Source organism: Macaca nemestrina, chromosome 4 (assembly GCF_043159975.1).
Source record: "Macaca nemestrina isolate mMacNem1 chromosome 4, mMacNem.hap1, whole genome shotgun sequence".
Lineage (NCBI taxonomy): Eukaryota > Metazoa > Chordata > Mammalia > Primates > Cercopithecidae > Macaca > Macaca nemestrina.
Genome location: NC_092128.1, coordinates 70,238,872 through 70,259,137, shown reverse-complemented (window position 1 = coordinate 70,259,137; position 20,266 = coordinate 70,238,872). Strand labels below are relative to the sequence as shown.

Below are 20,266 nucleotides of genomic sequence, written 5' to 3'. Positions count from 1 at the left end.
ATCCAGAGAAACCTAAAGATCATATTTTATTTCCACCATAATCCATATAAAACATACATTAACAAGACTTTAAAAATTTACATTGTATGCTTTCCTCCTTGAAATCACATTTCATTCCTCCTCTCCATCCGAATTTCAACCTAATGAAATAAATACATTAATGCTTAAAGTCTTTTACTGACTTACAAATACTCTATCATACTTCTCTGCAACATAAAATTTCATACATACTTCAAAATTTTTAAATGGCTTTGATTTCCTGTGACCACAAAACTCTGGGCTTTAATATTTTTCTTCTAGATTAATTATAATTATTAATATTAAACAAAAAGCATGTTTATTGTGATAGTTATTAAATACAAGGAAAAAATTTCATTGGTAATGAATTGCTTAACAGGGTGAGAGACAGTTAAGAGTCTGAAGATTTGCCTGACATCAAAACTATAAACTAGTCCTTTGATGATCAGGACTTTGAAAACCTTGCTTGGGTCAATATACCATGGTAAGATTACAGATGGAGGAGAGTGGTTTTTTCTAAAACAGAAAAGGATATGGCAGGCTGGTCTGAGCGCAGTGGTGTTTACAACTAATTGATTACAACCAATTACAGATTTCTTTGTTCCTTCTCCACTCCCACTGCTTTTGACTGCCACAAATAAATAAATAAATAAATAATAAAAGTAAAGGACATGGCAGAAGAAAAGGTAGCAGATACCCAAACCATGGGTGTGTTTTCAAGGGATATCAATTTTCAGAAAGAATACATCACAAGGTAAGGATCTGGAAATCAACTCTCTTCTAACTTTTGAGGTGTACATACCTCTTGGAAAGTTTCCTTAAGTGTACAGGTTCCCCAGGCGGAAGACAGTTGCTATGGAGCAGCAGTCCCCAACCTTTTTGACACCAAGGACCAGTTTCATGGAAGACAATTTTTCCACAAACGGGGGGCTGGAAGGGCGGAATTGGTTTTGGGATGATTCAACTGCAATACATTTATTGTGTACTTTTTTTCTATTATTATTACATCGTAATATGTAATAAAATAATTATACAACTCACCGTAATATAGAATCAGTGGGAGCCCTGAGCTTGTTTCCTGCAACTAGACAGTCCCATCTGGGGATGTGTGACAGTGACTGATCACCAGGCATTAGATTCTCATAAACAGCGTGTAACCGAGATCCCCTGCATGCTCAGTTCACAGTAGTATTTGTGATCCTATGAAAATCTAATGCCCCCACTGGTCTGACAGGAGGCGGAACTCAGGCAGTAATGCTTGTTCGCCGACTGCTCACCTTCGGCTATGCGGCCCAGTTTCTAACAGGCCATGGTACCAGTCGGTGGCCCAGGGGTTGGGACTCCTGCTATAGAGGATCTTGGAGATGGTTGTGCTCCCTTCATTATGCATAATTCTTGTTATATTACATAATGTCTCATTTGCTAACACCTCTTTCTATACAGGATAGAAGTGGTACCCTATGTAGAGAAAGGAGCTTACATTCTCTAATAAATCATAATGAAATAAGGTAGGTCAAAGCAGTCAAGGCAAACTCAAATAACCAAGTAGGGTTGTATTAAGCACTTGATAAAAAATACACCCAAATGCTGATTAATTTTATGTTCTTTTCTACTTTTTACCCTAAAAGTTTGATGGCTTCCAATCACTTGCTACACTAGACAGTGATATATAAATAAGCCTAAAATAATTACTTTTAAAATCAGACTTAAGCTTGACAAGAGCTCATGACTGGATTAATATTGCTTACAGTCATCTAAATGTCACTTTGACAAACTAAATGTTTGTCTTGATGACATCTTCCCCTAGGCATATGGCACTTCCATTAACTCCAGTGTTATCTTTGTTAGAAGCAGAAGAAGATGCTTCATTGTTTTCAGAATATTCATAATTTACAAGGCCTCTCTTAGGTCTTGATTTATAATTGCTCAGAACATTAAAGGGAAAGATCTCTGCACAGATGCTAGCCAGTGTGGGTTTTTTTAATTAGTATCTATTTCAAAGAACAAAGTGTTCTCTTTGGAACAAATAATTAACGGCAATGATCTAAATTTTAGATTAAAATGTTACCTTATAAAGAATAACATTAAAAAATGATGTTACACTAAATTTTACAATAGCAATCTTGAGTGACTCTGAGAAACTTTGCAAATATGAAATCATGGAAGAATATAAATTCATAATAGTCATCAATTCCATCCAACAAGCATTTAATAAAAACTAATCTTGAATAAGACCCTGTGATAGAAACTGTGGAGAATAAACACAATTTAGCCCTTGAAAAGATTCTGATTGCCAACCTGGCACCAACAAATACACAAAGAATTTATAAGGGGACTCGTTATTTAAGTATTTATCCCCAAACTTAGTTGTCATAATTCAAAAATACTCTCTAGGAAACTAATCACTTATAAAATCAGCTTAGCACTTAAACAGTCCTCCCTGCCTGCCCTTACCACCAATGGCATTAAAATGCAAACAAATCAACTACAAATCTTGCAAAATAGACAGTATTCCATGAGACTGATGAAAGTAATTCTGGAAACCTGCTTAAATAACAAGACCACAAAAAATGAGGCTTTCAGGATCCTCTTCATAATTAATAACCAAAGAAGAAGAAAACTACAATTTTATAGATGCTTTAAAAGAGAATAAAATGTATATCAAATGTAAAAAAAAATTGGAAAAATTAAAATGGACCCTCTTTATGATTATGCTTATGCAAAGGATAGTGTGTTGTTTTACCATATAAACTGTCAGAAAACTTATTCCCCAAAAAAACTTACTAAATTCATTTGTTTTTTCCTAATAATTAGCACATACTTGCAAATAAACACTGGGACAAACTTTCTTTTGATGATTATCCATTTGTTTTCTAAAAGACTCAATCCTAATCAAACTTTCTATGCATATTAACCATTAATTTTTGACCTTCGCTTTCTTTTGCTCTATAAACAGCAGTTTTATACAAAGTTTTATACCTTCATAGCTACTAGTCCAAAAAAGATACTTATTCAATTAAACAAAATATCTTTTAAAATATTTTAACAAAGTACAAATATATTCACAATATAATCTGCTGACTAAAGTCTCCAACAAAGTTTACAGTACCTACAACAGAATCTACGGATGCCTACAATAGTTTATAGATTGCTTTAGTTTACAGTTTCATCTACTGCTTTAAGAAATACCATTAATACAAATGCATGATTTACAATATACCCGTTATAGCAAGAAAAAAAGAGATTTATAAAATAAAATGTCTTTTACGCATTCATTATGCCAAGTATTTAAATGATTACTGTCATTATGACATAAGAATAATGCTCTTTTAGTGATAACAGATAGATTTTGTTAGCTCAAGAACCACTGAAGAGCCTGTAAGAAGTTCCAAAGTAAAATTTGCCTATCCTTGCTGTAAAATAAATGAAACAGTAGCAATCTCTGTGTATTCCTTAAACATAAACTATGCTGATTCCATTTGTATTAACTGGGCCTTATGTAAATGAATTGTTACAAATAAAAATAAACAAAATTTTGGAAACTAGTTAACACCACTGACCCAAATTTGGTTTTAATTGTTTGCATATATCTAAGAAATTTTACCGTGAGGTACATATTAAAAATTAACAATTATTTCTAACTTATGCATAAGCCAAAATGTTCACTTTTACCATGGAAGCAAAATTTACTTCTGAAAATAGTCTACATAAATAATATATAAACATATAGAGTTTTGATATAGACTTACATCTTCTTATGTTCTATGAATCCAAATGCAAAAGTCTCCATACTTACATAAATGAACACATTTTCATTAATTTGGAACATATTGATATTATATGACTATGTGCATACCTATGTACACTGTAAAACAATTTTTTTTTTTTTTTTTGAGACAGAGTCTTGCTTTGTAGCCCAGGCTGGAGTACAACAGCACAATCTCGGCTCAATACAATCTCCGCCTCCCAGATTCAAGCAATTCTCCTGACTCAGTCTCCCGAGTAGCTAAGACTACACAGGCATGCGCCACCACACCCAGCTAATTTTTGTATTTTTAGTAGAGATGGGGTTTTGTCATGTTGGCCAGGCTGGTCTCGAACTCCTGACCTCAGATGATCTGCCGACCTCAGCTTCCCAAAGTGCTGGGATTACAGGTGTGAGTCACAGTGCCCAGCCTGTAAGATAAATTTTCACAACGTTTCTAGTGACAACATACTTTCTAGCCCCAACTGCTGGAAAGAAAATAAAAAATATAAAAACTAACTTTCCTTTTTTAAAACAAGTAAAGCTTTTAAGTGGAAAAATAGAGCCAATACTCCTCATTATAACATGGACTGGGCACTAAAAGGTTCAGAGTCAAAAATGTCTTCATTCCCCAATATAATAAAAGATACAAGAGCATTTTCTCTAGTCTGGAAGTCAGATTATCTTTACTGCTTTGTCTTAAAAACTGCTTTCCAGGGTACAAGATAGCCATGCTAGTTAAATTCCTTCTACTGCCCACTGTACACCTGATGTAACCATATAGGTTGGCATCTTGCAGTACCACACCCGTGATAACCACTGCCAATCACTTTACTCCAAAAAAGAAGAGGGCACTAAAGGCAATTACCACCCACAGCACTGAACAGGCAATAAATACCAAAAGATTCTTGATTCAGCCTCTGAGTCAGTTTTGTTATCTTGAGGGGATGCCTTCCTGGACTCCCAATGGCTCTTCCTGGACACTCAGTGGTTCTTGTCATCTTCATCAGTATGATTCCACCAATGCAGGCCCACCATTAGCCTACCTGTGACAGTCTTCACTCCCCCAAATCACATGGTAACAAGAGAACTGTCACCATCTAGGCAGTAAAACTGCTGCTGAGCAATTCACAGAGAAGATGGATTATAACTGCATAGACTCAAAAGAGCAAACAGAAAAATTATGCTATTGGGTGTCCGATTTTTTTTTTTGGGGGGGGGTGTCTGATTTTTTTTTTTTTTTGGTCTATTGTTTTTAATCCCCTATTCTGAGAAGCATTTTTGGTCTATTCAGTTGTCTTCTCTTCTGCATTGAAGGGTGAAACATCTTCCATGTCATCATTACTGTCCTGTTGCAACATGGCAGCCATGCACTAGCCCCTTGATCTTTATCTTAAATGGATTCACCTTCAGTGACCTTTTCCCAGTGCCATTTACCCTTGAGTTTCCTGTATCTTTCTAGTTACAATTAATGAGCAACATTCTAGCCAGATCTAGGCAGACTAAAATCATGTGCTTGAAGGGACTTTCTGCTGTGAAACCTGGTAACCCAGTCCCCGAGAGCCCTTCTTAGCACCAACTGTGTCACTGTGCACTACTCTTTTGCCTTTGAGCTCTGTGGTCCACTCCAAGCCAACTGCTGAACAAGACACAAAAGTGTCCCCAGCCTATAAGTCTTCATGGGTTTGATTGTTAATCACTCAGAAACAGATAAACATGGAACTGTTAAAAAAAATCCTTACAAGAGTGGCCCCTAGTCTAAGGATCTTAACTGCTTCCCAGAAAGGTAAAACATACTCTGCTTTTATTCACTTATTACTACTACCCTCCACTACCACAATTCCCCACTCTACTTCATACCTTATCATTAGCCAAATCACTTCCTCCAAGGTGGTCTGCTCTCCCTAAATGAAAATGCAAGTGAAGCAGAACAGTGGGTGTCAGGTGGACAGTTTGCCTTTCTGAGGAGCCACAGGTAAGATTTGCCACATGTCTAGTCATTCATGAAACATCTGCTGTGACTTATCACATCATGACTTACCTTATCAGTGATAATGCAGATCAACCAACAAATTCAGAAAAGTTATGTGAGCAGTTTAGAGAAATAAACCAAGACCAGAAGGCAGAAATCCTTGATTCCATGCTGTTTCCATGAGAAAGGGGTGTTCTTAATCCTATCAGAGTAGCACCACCTTTTGATAGCAAATGTTTGTAATCTACAGAGATAGTATGTACACAGAGAAAGAAAAACAATATAAAGTCCAAAATGTAATATAAAAAGAAAATAAAAGAGATTAACTTTTATTGTCTTTCATATGTGTGATTTAGATACACAGACACACACACAGACACACACACCCCAAGATGTAAATACTCAGAGATAACACCACCAAATGATTTAATGATGTAGTAAGATGCTTGCAACCACTTTTAATGGGTAAATTTGGATTTTAAAAAAGAAACGTTCACCTGAATATTCTCAACAATTTTTATTGTATAAATTAGCATAAGGGCTAAATTTGTATGCACACACACATATATATACATAACCATCATATTTCCTATAAACGTGTATTAGTGCGGGTATATATATAATAATTCAAATACCACAAACATCACTGCTACTACGGATGGGATTTCCCAGAATGGCAGACGTTACCTTGTAATGTTGCTAATAAGTCAAAGTACAACTTTTGAAGTACTCAGCAGCTGCATTTCTGAAAATTTCAGAATACAGTCATGTGTTGCATAACGACATTTCAGGCAACAAAAACTTCATATATAATTCTGGTCCCATAAGAGTATAGAATCATATTTTTGCTGTACCTTTCCTATGTTTAGATACACAAGTATTTACCATTGTGTTACAACTACCTACAGTAACATACTATACAGGCAGCCCTGGAACAATCGGCTATACCATATAGCTTAGGTGTGCAACAGGCTATACCATCTAGGTGTGTATAAATATACTCTGACGTCTGTACAACAACAAAGCTGCCTCATGACACATTTCTCAGAATGTGCCCCCATCACTAGTGATGTATGACTGTATATTAAAACTGGACATACATACATATAATTGTCTTTAAATGTTAAATGGAGTGGGATTTTGTTTTGTTTTTTCTGTTTCTGTGTGTGGTTTTTTGTTTTTGGGTTTTTTTTGGGGGTTTTTTTTGAGACAGTCTCGTTCTGTTGCCCAGGCTGGAGTGCAATAGTGCTATCTTGGCTCACTGCAACCTCTGCCTCCCAGGCTTAAGTGATTCCTGTGCCTCATCCTCCCAAGTAGATGTGATTACAGGCACACGCCACCACGCCTGGCTAATTTTTGTATTTTTAATAGAAATGGGGTTTCAACATGTTAGCCAAGCAGGTCTCCAACTCCTGGCCTCAAGTGATCCACCCACCTTGGCCTCCCAAAGTCCTGAGATTACTGGTGTGAGCCACTGCACCCAGCTGAGTTAGGTTTTTGGTTCAGTCAATTACAAATAGGTTTTTCATTAACTGAATCTCCAACAGGGACATTCAAAGATTTTGCAAAATGCATCAAATAAGCATTCACTTAGTTAGCTGTTGTGTACACTACAGAATGTCTAGCAACCTTTAACCCCCGCCCACCAAACACCAGTAGCACACTTCATTCTTTGGGACAACCAGTTAGTTCCCATCAATTTCCAAAACACTCCATTAGGGGGCAGTACCACTCCTACTGAGACCCACTGAATAAAGCCACCCTAAAAGTATTGAATAGGGACGGACAGACACCAGACCCAGTGCTATTGAGACACGAGGGACAAAGTGATTAAAAATACAGAGCGAGAGCTTAGAGCACAGTGGGGAAAGTGACATTAAACAACTGTCCAAGTAATTATATCAATACAAAATACTATAAATGTCATGAAGGAAAGCTATAAACTGCTGATTTAGATAGTGGGGTGGCATCAGACTTGAGGAGTTTGTGAACTACTAAAATTCTTTTATTAACTTGGAGACGTAAGTAGGGTTAGCGCTGTATAATTCTGTCATGAAAGGTCATTTAAAAATATTAATAATAACTAGCATTTGTAATCACCGCAGTAGCAAGAAGGCAGTAATGAAATCATCTCTGAATTTTAAAAAATATATAAAACAAAAAAGTACTTTTAGCTTGGTGGAAAACCTCACTACATTTTTTTAAATGTCTTTGCTGCAGGCTAGGATAAGACAGCAGCATTTTGCTATCATATACTAGATCTATATGTGGTCTCTGGACCAGAGGCATCAACATGACCTGAGAGTCTGTGAAAAATGCAAACTTTCAGGCCTCATCTTAGACCTACTGCATCAAATCAAACTCTCTCTCTCTCCCTCTCTCTCTCTCTTTCTCCTTAAGAGTCAGGGTCTCACTCTGTCAGCAAGGCTGGAGTGCAGTGGTGGTGGTCATAACTCACTGCAGCCTGAAACATCTGGATTCAAATGATTCTCCCGTCTTGAGTCTCCTGAGTAATTGGGACCACAGGCATGCAATCCCATGCCTGTCTAAGTTGTTTTTTGTAATACATATTTTTTTAGAGACAGGATATCTCACTACGTTGCCTAGGCTGGTCTCAAATTCCTGGCCTCTACTGATCCTCCTACTTCAACCTCCCCAGTCACTGGAATTACAGACACGAGCCACCATGCCTGGCCCAGGTGATTCACATCCACATTAAAGTTTGAGAAGGACTGTGGCAGAATAGATCATATGAACCCTCAATGGCTAAAATTCAGTCATAGCCATATACATTTAAGAATCAGTAATGGCCTTTAACACTTGAAAGTGATTGAGGACTTCTGGGAAAATTAGGGGGAAAAAATGAGACAGAAAGCAGACAAGCTGCTATAACAAAAGTATCTTCAGGTGGGAAGGAAAGCAAACAAGCTAGAATCCTAAAAAGTCATCTTTCTGATCAGGCACGGTGGCTCACACTTGTAATCCCAACACTTTGGGAGGATAAGGCAGGTAGATCACTTGAGTCCAGGAGTTCAAGACCAACCTGGGCAACACAGCAGAACCCCATGTCTACAAAAATATTAAAAATTGCCAGGCATAGTGGCACACACCTGTGGTCCCAACTACTCGGGAGGCCAAGGTGGGAGGATCACTGAAGCCTGGGAGTCAAGGCTGTAGTGAGCCATGATTGCACCACTGTACTCTGGACCAGTGGAGCAAGACCCTGTCTCAAAAAATAATAATAATTGAGAAGAAAAAAAAAATGAAGTGCTAATCACAAACAAAAAGCACTGACAGCTTTGCAGTAGATTTTAGGAGCATACAACTGAGTTGCACGGCTCCTATGTGGGAGAATGCCTCCATGGATTTTGCTAAATGCTGAGTCTTGTCCTGACTGCTACTCCTGCCATAAGACAAAGCAATTTTTATCAGTATTGGTCAATAATGCAGCCTGCTGTTTAGGTGCTACAGTTGAATTCACGTTTTGAGATCATTAGTCCCACAATTTGTTCTTCTAACAAAGGAAATCTCTCTAGAAATGTGTTAATTGGCCGGGCGCGGTGGCTCAAGCCTGTAATCCCAGCACTTTGGGAGGCCGAGACGGGCGGATCACGAGGTCAGGAGATCGAGACCATCCTGGCTGACACTGTGAAACCCCGTCTCTACTAAAAACTACAAAAAACTAGCCGGGCGAGGTGGCGGGCGCCTGTAGTCCCAGCTACTCGGGAGGCTGAGGCAGGAGAATGGCGTGAACCTGGGAGGCGGAGCTTGCAGTGAGCTGAGATCCGGCCACTGCACTCCAGCCTGGGTGGCAGAGCGAGACTCCGTCTCAAAAAAAAAAAAAAAAAAGAAAAAGAAATGTGTTAATTATGAGCAAAGACATGAGGCCAGATTCATGTCTCCTTTCTAGGCCACTTTGATGGGAAAATAATTGCCAGTACAACACAATGCCTTTTATAGTAAGAAGAAAAGTTACAGTAAAGATCTGTGCTAGCCAGGCACAGTGGCTCATACCTGTAATCCCAGCACTTTGGGAGGCCAAAACAGGAGGATTGCTTGAGCCCAGGAGTTTGAGTCCAGCCTGGGAGACACAGTGAGACCTCTGTCTCTACAAAAAATGTTTAAAACTTAGCCAGGTGTGGTGGCATGCACCTGTAATCACAGCTACTTGGGAGGCTGAGGTGGGAAAATCACTTGAGCTTGGGAGGGTGAGGCTACAGTGAGCCATGATTGTACCACTGCACACCAACCTGGGCAAAAAAGGAAACCCTGTCAAAAAAAAAAATCTGTGCTGACCAATAAAGTAGCCACTAGCCACATGTGGCTAATGAGCCCCTGAAATGTGGCTAGTCTAAATTGAGATATATAATAAAGTACACAAGCAGATTTTTAAAGCAATACAAAAAGAGTAAAATATCTCAATAATAATTTTTATGTCCAAATTATATTTTTTATAAAAGTAAAGTATATTTTTGATAAATTTGTTTTTAATAAAAGTAAAGTCATCTGGTTCTTTTACTTTTTTTTTTTTTTTTTTTTTGTAGAGACGAGGTCTCACTATATTGCCCAGGCTGGTCTCCAACTCCTGGCCTCAAGCCATCCTCCCACCTTAGCCTCTGAAAGACCTAGGATTACAGGGCTGAGCCACAACATCCGGCTTCTTTAACTTTTTTAACGTAACTACAAGAAAAATTTTAATGACATGAAGTTTGCATTATGTATCTACTGAACAGTGCTGGTCAAGAAGCTCATTAGAATTATACATGCACCAATCTTCAGTTTAGATTACAATCTATAAATTATAGAAATTACAGATAATCTACAGATAATCCTAGAGAGTAACTGCAGAAAACATGAATTTTGGAGGTAGCCAAACAAAAAGAGGTGCTTGGCAGTATTGATCTTTTCATTTTAACAGCAGCTGAGTAAGAGAGCCCTTTCAGAAATGTCTGCCTAAGGGTCTCTAAATTTATACCCAAAGAAGAGAGAAACATCAAGTATTTAATAAAAATAGCACTGGGGGAGGAACTGATAAAAACTGAAGAGCAATCACAGTGATGACCAGTTCTCTCACAGCCTAGGAATGTAGGGGTGGAAAAGATAAACAAATTCCACTGACAAAAGCCAATAATTTCCTGGTCTAAGGCATTTAAACAACTAAACCTTCCCGCTTCTAAGTAAATGGGAAAGTAAAACCACAATCCCAATAGTTGCCTCAGATCAAGAACGGCGCTACCAGTGGAAGTCACAGAAAGACTGTATTGGTTTGCAGAGGTGTAACTACAAATTAAAATTAACTCATAGTTCTTCCATAGTACAAAGAAAAAACAGAAAAGCTCCCATGGGATTAAAAAGTGGATTCAGAAATCATTGTTTAAATAGCAAGACCTCCACACACAGTGTTAAAACATCTCCAATAATGGAAAATGGTGCTGGGTCAGATTTAGTTTGGGAATAAGACTACGAGTATGAAGCAAAGCAAAGTAGCTAAAGCCATCTCCAATCTAGGCAGATTCCTCTCATTCCTGGCCCCGGGAACAATCCCATCACTTAGGAAATCTGGACCTCTGCCAGCCTGCTGCTTCTGTAGCCTGCTGGGGGATGGGTGAGGAGGGTGGAAATGTCTAGGCAGCTGGCTTTTATCACAAAGCCTTCTCTCTTAGAAAGGCCTATAATGAATTTCCTAGACATGATATAACGCAATATTTTAAGTGATTAATAGTGCAAAAATATTACATTTTAAAATACTACATTTAAAAAATGAATGTCCAAGGTGTAAGAGATCAATAGTTACATTAATTAAATGTGATGCAAATATTAAAATAATTGTATTTTAGTGGTTTTTGAATTGCTTTCATTAGGCTTAACCTCAAAACATCTAAATAGGGGAGGAAGAAACTAGTCTATTGAAAGCTTAATGTATGTGGCAAGTACCACCCTAACTTATTCCACTTAAAAATAACTTCTTTTAGAGACAGAGTCTCCCTATGTTGCCCCGGCTGGAGGGCAGTGAAGCCAGTGCAGCTCACTTTAGCCTTGCACTCCTGGACTCAAACCATCCTCCTGCCTCAGCCTCCTGAGGAGCTAGGACAATGGGCGTGTGTCACCACGCCTGGCCAGGTTTTTTTTATTTTTTAGAACTGGGGTCTTGTTGTATTGCCCAGGCTTGTCTCAAGCAATCCTCCTTCCTCGATCTCCCAAAGCACTGAGATTATGAGCCACTGTGCCCAGACACAATTAACTTTTAGTAGAGAATTTACTATGAGCCATTCACTGTTTTAAATGTTTTACATGTTTGGAAACTGTGGTGATCCTATCAATCCTATGAGCTAAGTATTATTAGAATCCTCCTGTTTGAGATGAGGAAGCTGAGGCATGGAGATGTTAAGTATCACACAGCCAAGGCGTGCTGGAGCCTGGCTATGACTGACTACAGGTTTATGACACCGGGCAGCTCGTTCCAGCATCCTGACTTATCGCCTTATAATATATGAGACTGCCTCACAGCCTTCACTCACAGATGAGGACGTTGAAGCTCAGGGAGATTAAGCAACTGTCTGTTCATGGTAACAAAGCTACTAAGTGGTGGGGCAGAGTTTCAAATCCATATCTAATGCTAAATCCTTCTCATAAGCAGCTTCCTGTTATCACCAAACCTCTGCTCCAGTTTGTAATGCTGTCAGAAATATCTCATTTTCTCCTGTTCTCAGGGGGATGGTTGCTAGCCACTTCTCTCTCTTTCCTCTTAGCCAAACTGCCAATACTGCCTCCACAGTTTGAGCTGTTGGCTCTTGAGGCACCTAAAGAATACAAAATAGGAATTATGTTTTTCACTGCTATGTAAAATTAAGCATTCGGGTCCATAAATCTAGAACACAGAAAGAACATAGAGAACAAAATTCGTTTGTCTGGATAGACAAATTAGAAAGTGACTCATTATTTGTCATTAATCTTATGAAGTAGAATAAATAACTACCTTTTTGAAATCCATATCACTAGTGTTTCTAGGTCACATACCTTCCCTAGTCTGATACTGAATGCAATGTCCTTAAATCCTGACCTTTTCAGGAGAAGCAGAATAAGGGGAGGGTGAGAGGGCATGAAACCTGAGTCCCAGACAAAGCTCCACTGTGAGAACAGAAGACTGTGGCCTGCGGAACAGCACTTACCTTCCCTGAGTACAATTTCCACCTCTACAAAACAGATGAAACTATATGTCCACTCCTTCACAGGGCTGTTTTGCTGCAAAAATTCACTGAAATACCATATGAAACTGTTTTGTAAACTATGAAGCCCTATAAAATATATTATAAATATGCAGTGACACTCCTGCCTAATCTTAGCAAGCATGAGAAGGGGTTTCAGGGCTTCTGATGATGACAAAGAGGAAGACAGCAGCCTGTGCCTCTAATCCCACACACCCAGTAACCCAACCTTCCAGATGAAATCTTCACTGGACTTTCAGGTTCAGGAGCTGTGTCTTAAAACAACAGTGAGAGATAATAAGCACTGATTTAAATAAAAGGCTTGAAAACTCCAGGAAGGCATTATCACCACTGTAACTGCCATCCTAATCAAATCTCTGAGGGATGGCTCAGGATGCTCAAGGGGAAAGTTAATTGCTAGACTTTCTGATCAAGTGTGAGATGGTGAAAATTTTACCTTAAAATCACTGAAAAATAAACTGATATTCATAATACTTACATATTCTACTTTTTAATAAATTGAAAAAGAAAACTTAAAAAAAAACCTAATACCTTAAAATCTAATATTCAGAACACTTTAGGTTTTCCTTTTCAGTTGTGCTTTTTTTCCCTTCTGTTTTTCCCACTATTGCCATGCCAGTCTCCCAGTCTGCCATCAACCCTGTCAAAGAGATGCATATATACAGAGAAAAGCCCTTTAAAGAAAGCAAAATAACTAAAGATCTCCAAATTCAACTAAGGAAACAGCTGCCCATCTCTTAAAATAAAAGATGTCTAATTATTGGTATTCATGTGGTCAGCCTACACCCTCAGAAGGGCACAGATCCACTCTTTCAGTCACAGCAGAAATCCTTTTAAGCCATTTGACATCCTGCACTGTGCAGTTTTAGACCTACACATATGTCTGGGTTAGAGGAAAAACACATGATCACAAACTCTAGAAAGAAAAAAGATTACGGAAGACAAAGACAACAAAAATTTTAAAATAAAAATAATTTTTAATATATATATATATAAAAAATACGAGAAAGCCAGAGAGCTGACAAATGGCATGCTATTACATTAATAATGGAAACTATGAATATTCATTACACAATTGCCATAAATAGAAGGAAGGAAAACCAGAGAGTGCAGATGGAGCAAAATCTCAGAGTGCTAAAAAAAAGAAAGAAAACACATGCAGTCTCAGACAATACTTTTTAAGTAGGGTCCCTGGGTAGAAACTTTGATCTAAGATAAGATGGGGCAGTAAAGAAGGAATTTCCTTACACAAAGTAAATAAAGAGCATAAACTACCCAGAATGACAGGAAGAGCTTTCAGTAAAAACACAGTCAGGGCAGTCTTTGCTTAGGATGTTTGGAAAAAGGATAATCAAGCTCCCAAATCACGAATAAGGTTAGTAGGTATTGCTTCACCTTCCCACACTCCCACTACCCACTTAGAGAAGGGACCACCCCAGATAAAAATCCAATGCACTAATGTGCAATCTCAAATGTTCGTCATTTTTATATATCTTGGGAATGAAGAAGAAAACCAAAAATACGAATAGGATTAACCTCAAAACATGTGCTCTGGGATCACAACTTTTATACCCAATTGAATGTTGAGGACTTCAGGGAAAGATCACTGCACTAGATTGACAGTTTTTCTATTAACAAAGGTTTCAAGAAAAGTACAGAAAACTCCTAAGCTCAAGATGATAATGCATACATTTACTAAGCAAAAATATTACCACACAGTCATTTATTTTTTAAAATGTGCACAGAAGATTCCAAATTGTAGTTTCCAAACAAACAACAGGGACAAAAAGATGCAGGCGCTAAATTATTGACAACACTCAACATCTGACCTGTACTTTTTAATTAGATAAGAAAGACTCCAACTCCTTAAAGCAAATGCTGCAGGATTAATAGTAAGTACCTACTCTAAGCAGGAAAACCCATTTGCTTGCAGCACTTCCATTGTACTTCATTTCTCAATTAGTCCCACAGCCTAGGGCTACCCTAATACACTTTTAGCATTAATTTGCAACTTAAAAGTTATACAATTCTAGTAAATGTAACCCAATCATCACCAAATGCAAGAAACTTTCAATGTTCCCTTTAAAAGGCCAACAATCCAGCAGGTCTCTCCAGCTGCTACTTAAGCTGGTATGAGAGCCCTGTCTGGGTCATCACCACTTCTGGAGTTTCACTAGCCCTGTGACCCTGTGCTAGTTGCTTAACTTCTCTAAACTTCCGTTTTCCCATCTGTAAAAACAGAAATAATAGTGCCAACATTACCGGGAAAATTAAATAAGGTCCCTACAGAAAAAAACATTTAAGATAAATCCCATCCCCATGAATAAACAGTTGGTGAATTCCTATGGCGAAGGGAAGGGGAGGGGAGGGGAGGGGAGGGGAGGGGGGAAAGGAAGGGGAGGGGAATGGGAAGGGGAAGGGGAGGGGAAAGGGAAAGGGAGGGGAAGGGGAAGGGGAAGGGAGGACTGAATTATGACAACAAATTCACCTAAAAGACTCCAAAAGTATTATCTGTTTATTCTCTCAAGCAACTTTTATTCAGCATCTACTAGGTGCAAAGGACTGTTCTGAATGAATGAGATTTAGAGAGAGGTAGAAATGCTGTTTCTGCCCTCAGGAACCTTACACAGTCTTGTAGGGGGAATAGAGTATTTTGAGGATGTGAACATCTGCTCAGACAACAGGTCCCAAGACTTTGATAAGTGTCTACAATGGAGAAAATGTACCAGTTACTCAACACATGAACACACGACACATGGAGTAGAGACAAAGGGGCTTCCCCTGCCAGACAATAAACACGTGCCATTACAAAAGCTGGCAAACAAGAAAGGGAACCAAGTAGAATCAGGAGAACCTCTGGGGAGGCACCAACCCAAAAATGAGGAGGTACAGGAAAATTCTCCCTCCCTCTATATCTGGGGTAATCATCATAGACCTTCTGGAAATCCTGTGACCAGATGCACACTGTAGATGTGACATATGTGAACACTGTTTCATTCTAAAACATGAGTTAGTAGTGCTCACATATGCAGAGCCCCTGACTGTCTTGTGGGATGCAAAATCCCATCCAACAAAAACCACCTGGCATACAAACCCCACCAGTGGGCATTCCCTTCTGCCAGATCCACTAACATGTGGTCATGGCAAGGCCACTGTGATGGGCAGAAGTGGGGCAACAACAGGAGGAAGCCTAAATTTGGACTTTACAGACTCAGTTTCCCCCTCTTTAAAATGTGGAGGTTCCTAAAATTAGATTGCTGGTGTTCCCATCATAAAGCCAGGAGGCTTCATGTGCCCCACAGCTTGTGCCCACAGATGTGAGGACTTGTGTGGAGGATGGCCCAAATGTCACGTGCAGTACCACGCTGCATGTGCCGATGCTTTGCGGGGCACAGCCCAGCTCTATGAAACAGTGGTGCCTGCTCTGTGCCAAGACCCTTTACAGGAATTACAAGCATTATCTTATTAGTTTTTATGATTTTGCCAGGCAGAGATGGTTACCTCTGTTGTACAGATAAGGAAAAGGAGACTACTAGGCGGCCTCACACAGATTACTAATGTGGATGTGGTGACAAGCTGGAAGATGGGTGGAGGAGATTCCAGCGCTCTTGCACTTTCCACCCGCACCCAGATTCTGAGGTTGTTCAGGCGGAGAAGCGTCACTCACTGCAGTCTGGAGAGCACAGAGTTTCAGCTAGAAACAGCACTGTCACTGCCCCTGACATGCCAGTGCCAATCAATCGATCCACCAAAAAGAAAAGAAAACTCAAAGAAAAATACCCAGCCTAGTCAATGGAGTAAATTAGATAATTAATTTGATAAGGTAATAATTTGTTGAGTTAATAATTCCTGTGGCTTGTCTGTGCCTTGCTGATCCTTGAAGTGGCAGATGTCCCACTCAAAGTTCACAGATATTTCTCAGGCTGCCAACTAGACAAAAATACTACACACTGATACATCATCCTGTAGGATATACATTACAGAAACATTTAATATACATACTTATAACAGCAAGGGGATGTCAACTAGATCATGAATAGTCATACTCCTCTCTGTTTTTGTTGTTGTTGTTTCAAAAGTCTTGCTCTGTCACCCAGGCTGGAGTGCAGTGTCACAATCTCTGCTCACTGCAACCTCTGTCTCCCGGGTTCAAGCAATTCTCCTGCTTCAGCCTCCCAAGTAGCTGGGACTACGGGCTTGGGCCCCCACACTGGCTAATGTTTGTATTTTTAGTAGAGACAGGGTTCCACCATGTTGGCCAGGCTGATCTCAAACTCCTGGCCTCAAGCAATGCACCCACCTCGTCCTCCCAAAATGCTGGGATTACAGGTGTGAGCCACCGCACCCAGTTCTTTTTTTCCTTCAGTATCAATTTTTACATCCCCCAGAACAGCCTTCAAATAACTAAACATAATGGTCAAATCTCTCACACGGCAAGCTTTAAAAAACCAACAGAAATTACTACACAATGTACCTGAAGACCGTGGTTATTAAATATTTAGATAAGTTAAAGTAATCAGTATTTTATGTTCATTAAAATTTTTAATAGTGAAGAAATACTCATCTGAGGCCTAAAGAAAAATAACAGCTTTCATCTAGAAAGTGACAGGTATCAAGAGACAAAAAAACTGTTAAAATCATTTTATGGAATACTGGAAAGAGATTTTCAAATGTAATCTTTGAGTTTTCAGGCTGCATCTTTTATTTAAATGTCCAGTTTCCTGAAACCCCTGCATATGTGTCAACTGTGTTATTTGAAATGGGTTTAAAAGCACTAGAGATGTTAAATATCATTCGATCAACATTGTACAGTAGACACAGAAAAACAGGGAAAAATTGCCTTAGCTTTATTTCTTTCCCTTCCTTTACCCTCAACATAAATGTAATATTGAAGTGACAGAAATAGATGTTCCAACTGGGATCCACACGTCACACTCACTACCACCAGTCTGAGAGGTGAAATACCCAATGGAGGTAGAAACTAGTTAGAGGCTCTCAAATGTATGTTAAACGCTTCCCAAACAAACAGTGGGAAGGGCTGGCAAATACATTCATTTTAAAAGTAAATATTAACTTAATGAGGTTGGTGACCAGAAAACTGATTCTGCTCTCTTGAGATTTTTACTTCCCTGCTCCTTCTCATCAAAAAGCAAAAGAAAAAGACACAATAAGACACAAATTCTCCTACTTCTGAGTCCAAATGGGATCAGAAAGGATCTTAAATCACTCTTTCTGTATGTGTCCTCAAATCTTTCCAACTCAACTGATGGTAAAAAGGGAAGATAAAGTAAATCAAACAATGTAAATACTGGCAAAACTAGTCCATTAAATGCAGTGGGGAGCATCAGAAAGGCCAAGTCTTTTTTTAGGAGCCATAATTCTGTGCTCTAATAGCAGAACACGGCCAATCATTATAAAACACCTCTTAACTCCTGCCTGAGACTTCCCCACTCTTCTTCCCTTGCCTGCACCAGTCGCGCATCAGAAAAGTATTATGTCTGGTACAAAGATGGCAAAGGCAACCAAAAGGTCATTCACTGGACCCAGAGCCTGGGTCATGAGAGGGTTCAGGGCAAGGTGGAGCCCAGTGGCTGGCAACTAAACCACCAAAAGCAAGGTATTTTCAGAAAGAACAAAGAAAAGGGAAAGAAGAAAATGCAATGATACTGGAAGCACAGAAGAAAATCCAGTGAATTGGAAGCATTTTATGTTTATGTAAAGGAAAAGGAGAGAAAGAAAGAAAAAAATTGGTCTATCCCTTTTCTTAGCACTCACCCTACCAATTAAAACGAATCCAAAGTATTGAGTGTTTCTCCCTATACCCACCTAAAGTCTTCATCTTTCTAAGATGTAAATATTAAAAACCTGTTTCCTCTATACTTTTAATCTTCACAAAGATTTTAGCTGTCATAATATGAATTAAAAATGAAGCTAGAGTGGCTTCACATGTACAAGCTAATAATCCAAGTGTATATATTCAGGACTCGAAGAAAATGAATGAATTTATTATCTGACATTTTCTGTTCAATATTAACCATTTGCCTCATTCAATGAAGGCAATTTACACCCATTGAAAGACGTTCTGACACTTTTTTTGGAACATGCTAGTAAAAACACAGCAGTTTTATCATGCCTTCCAGCTCAAACCAGTCTGCCTATCACAAGGTGGTCCATGGTACCTCAACCAACAGTTAACCTTCCATAATCTTCATGGACTACAGACCCCTCACGTTTAGCAGGAAATATTTACTACACAAATTACTACCAGAAGGATCAAGTTTACATCTCACCAAACAATCCACCACCCACTCCCCACCTAAATCCACATAAAAATGGCAATACAAGCTTAGTTTTAATGTAACCTTGAAACTGAAATCTAAAACGTAAATCTAAAACGTAATTCAGCAGAGAAACCCCCTTGATTTCACAACAACAAATCAACCATGCAACATTATTTAGTAACAATGATTTAATCTCCCCGGGTCTCAGTTTCCTCTCTGTAAAATGCGTGTAACTCGGTTCAAAAATGACAGATCTACAGCAGGAATCTTTAAGGTTCGCTTACTCTTAGGTCTTTTTTAGGAAAAACCATTCATCTGCTAGAATTACTACCAAAATCAGTTGTTTCTTTGTGAGAACTTTGTTTTCCCAACTATATGCTGCGCCAGTAGTAGTAGTACCTAGATGTTATTTCGCCCTTTTCTCCCTTCTCCTGGGAGGCAGCCCAGTTACACACATACACTTTGGATGCAGAGAGACTACGTTAGAATACTAGATTAAACCACCTTCTAGATGAGGGACACTGAGCAAGTCACAATTTCAATAAACCCCAATTTCCCCATTATCCATTTGTTGCATTTCCTTTTTTTCAAATGTTTTCCCCACGCAGAGGATACTTACAATCTTACAAAACTGAGAGCATACACTACATACAATGGCTGTTTCACTGTAAAATAGCAATTTTTATTTTATACATGTTCTGCCATGAACATAATTACTTTTCTTAATAGCAAATATTAAACTTACTCAATGAAACACATAATTGTGATAAGAGGTAAGGTTTTGAAACTGAAAAAAGTCCACCGTTGAGTTTAATATGCCTAACCATCTTGCCTGAAAAAAAATAATCAAAACGGAGGAAAATGTGTGTATAGATATACAAGCGCACACACACACACGTATATATATATATACCTCATCATCATACATATATATATGTATGATGATGATATAAGGGAACTAAAGGGAATGCTGAAGATCATCAAAGTGAGTCATCCAAAACTGTGGTCATCCAATTAATGTCAC

At 38.7% G+C, this 20,266-nt stretch overlaps 1 protein-coding gene and 1 pseudogene across 1 annotated transcript in view; both read right to left on the bottom strand.

Moving 5' to 3' along the window:
• The window catches only part of LOC105475476 (cyclin dependent kinase 14), a 594,776-nt gene that overhangs the window by 554,113 nt on the left and 20,397 nt on the right, over window positions 1-20,266 (bottom strand). The gene's annotated exons all lie outside the window — the stretch shown is intronic.
• Window positions 3,882-15,335, bottom strand: LOC139362791 (Golgi apparatus membrane protein TVP23 homolog B pseudogene; annotated as a pseudogene).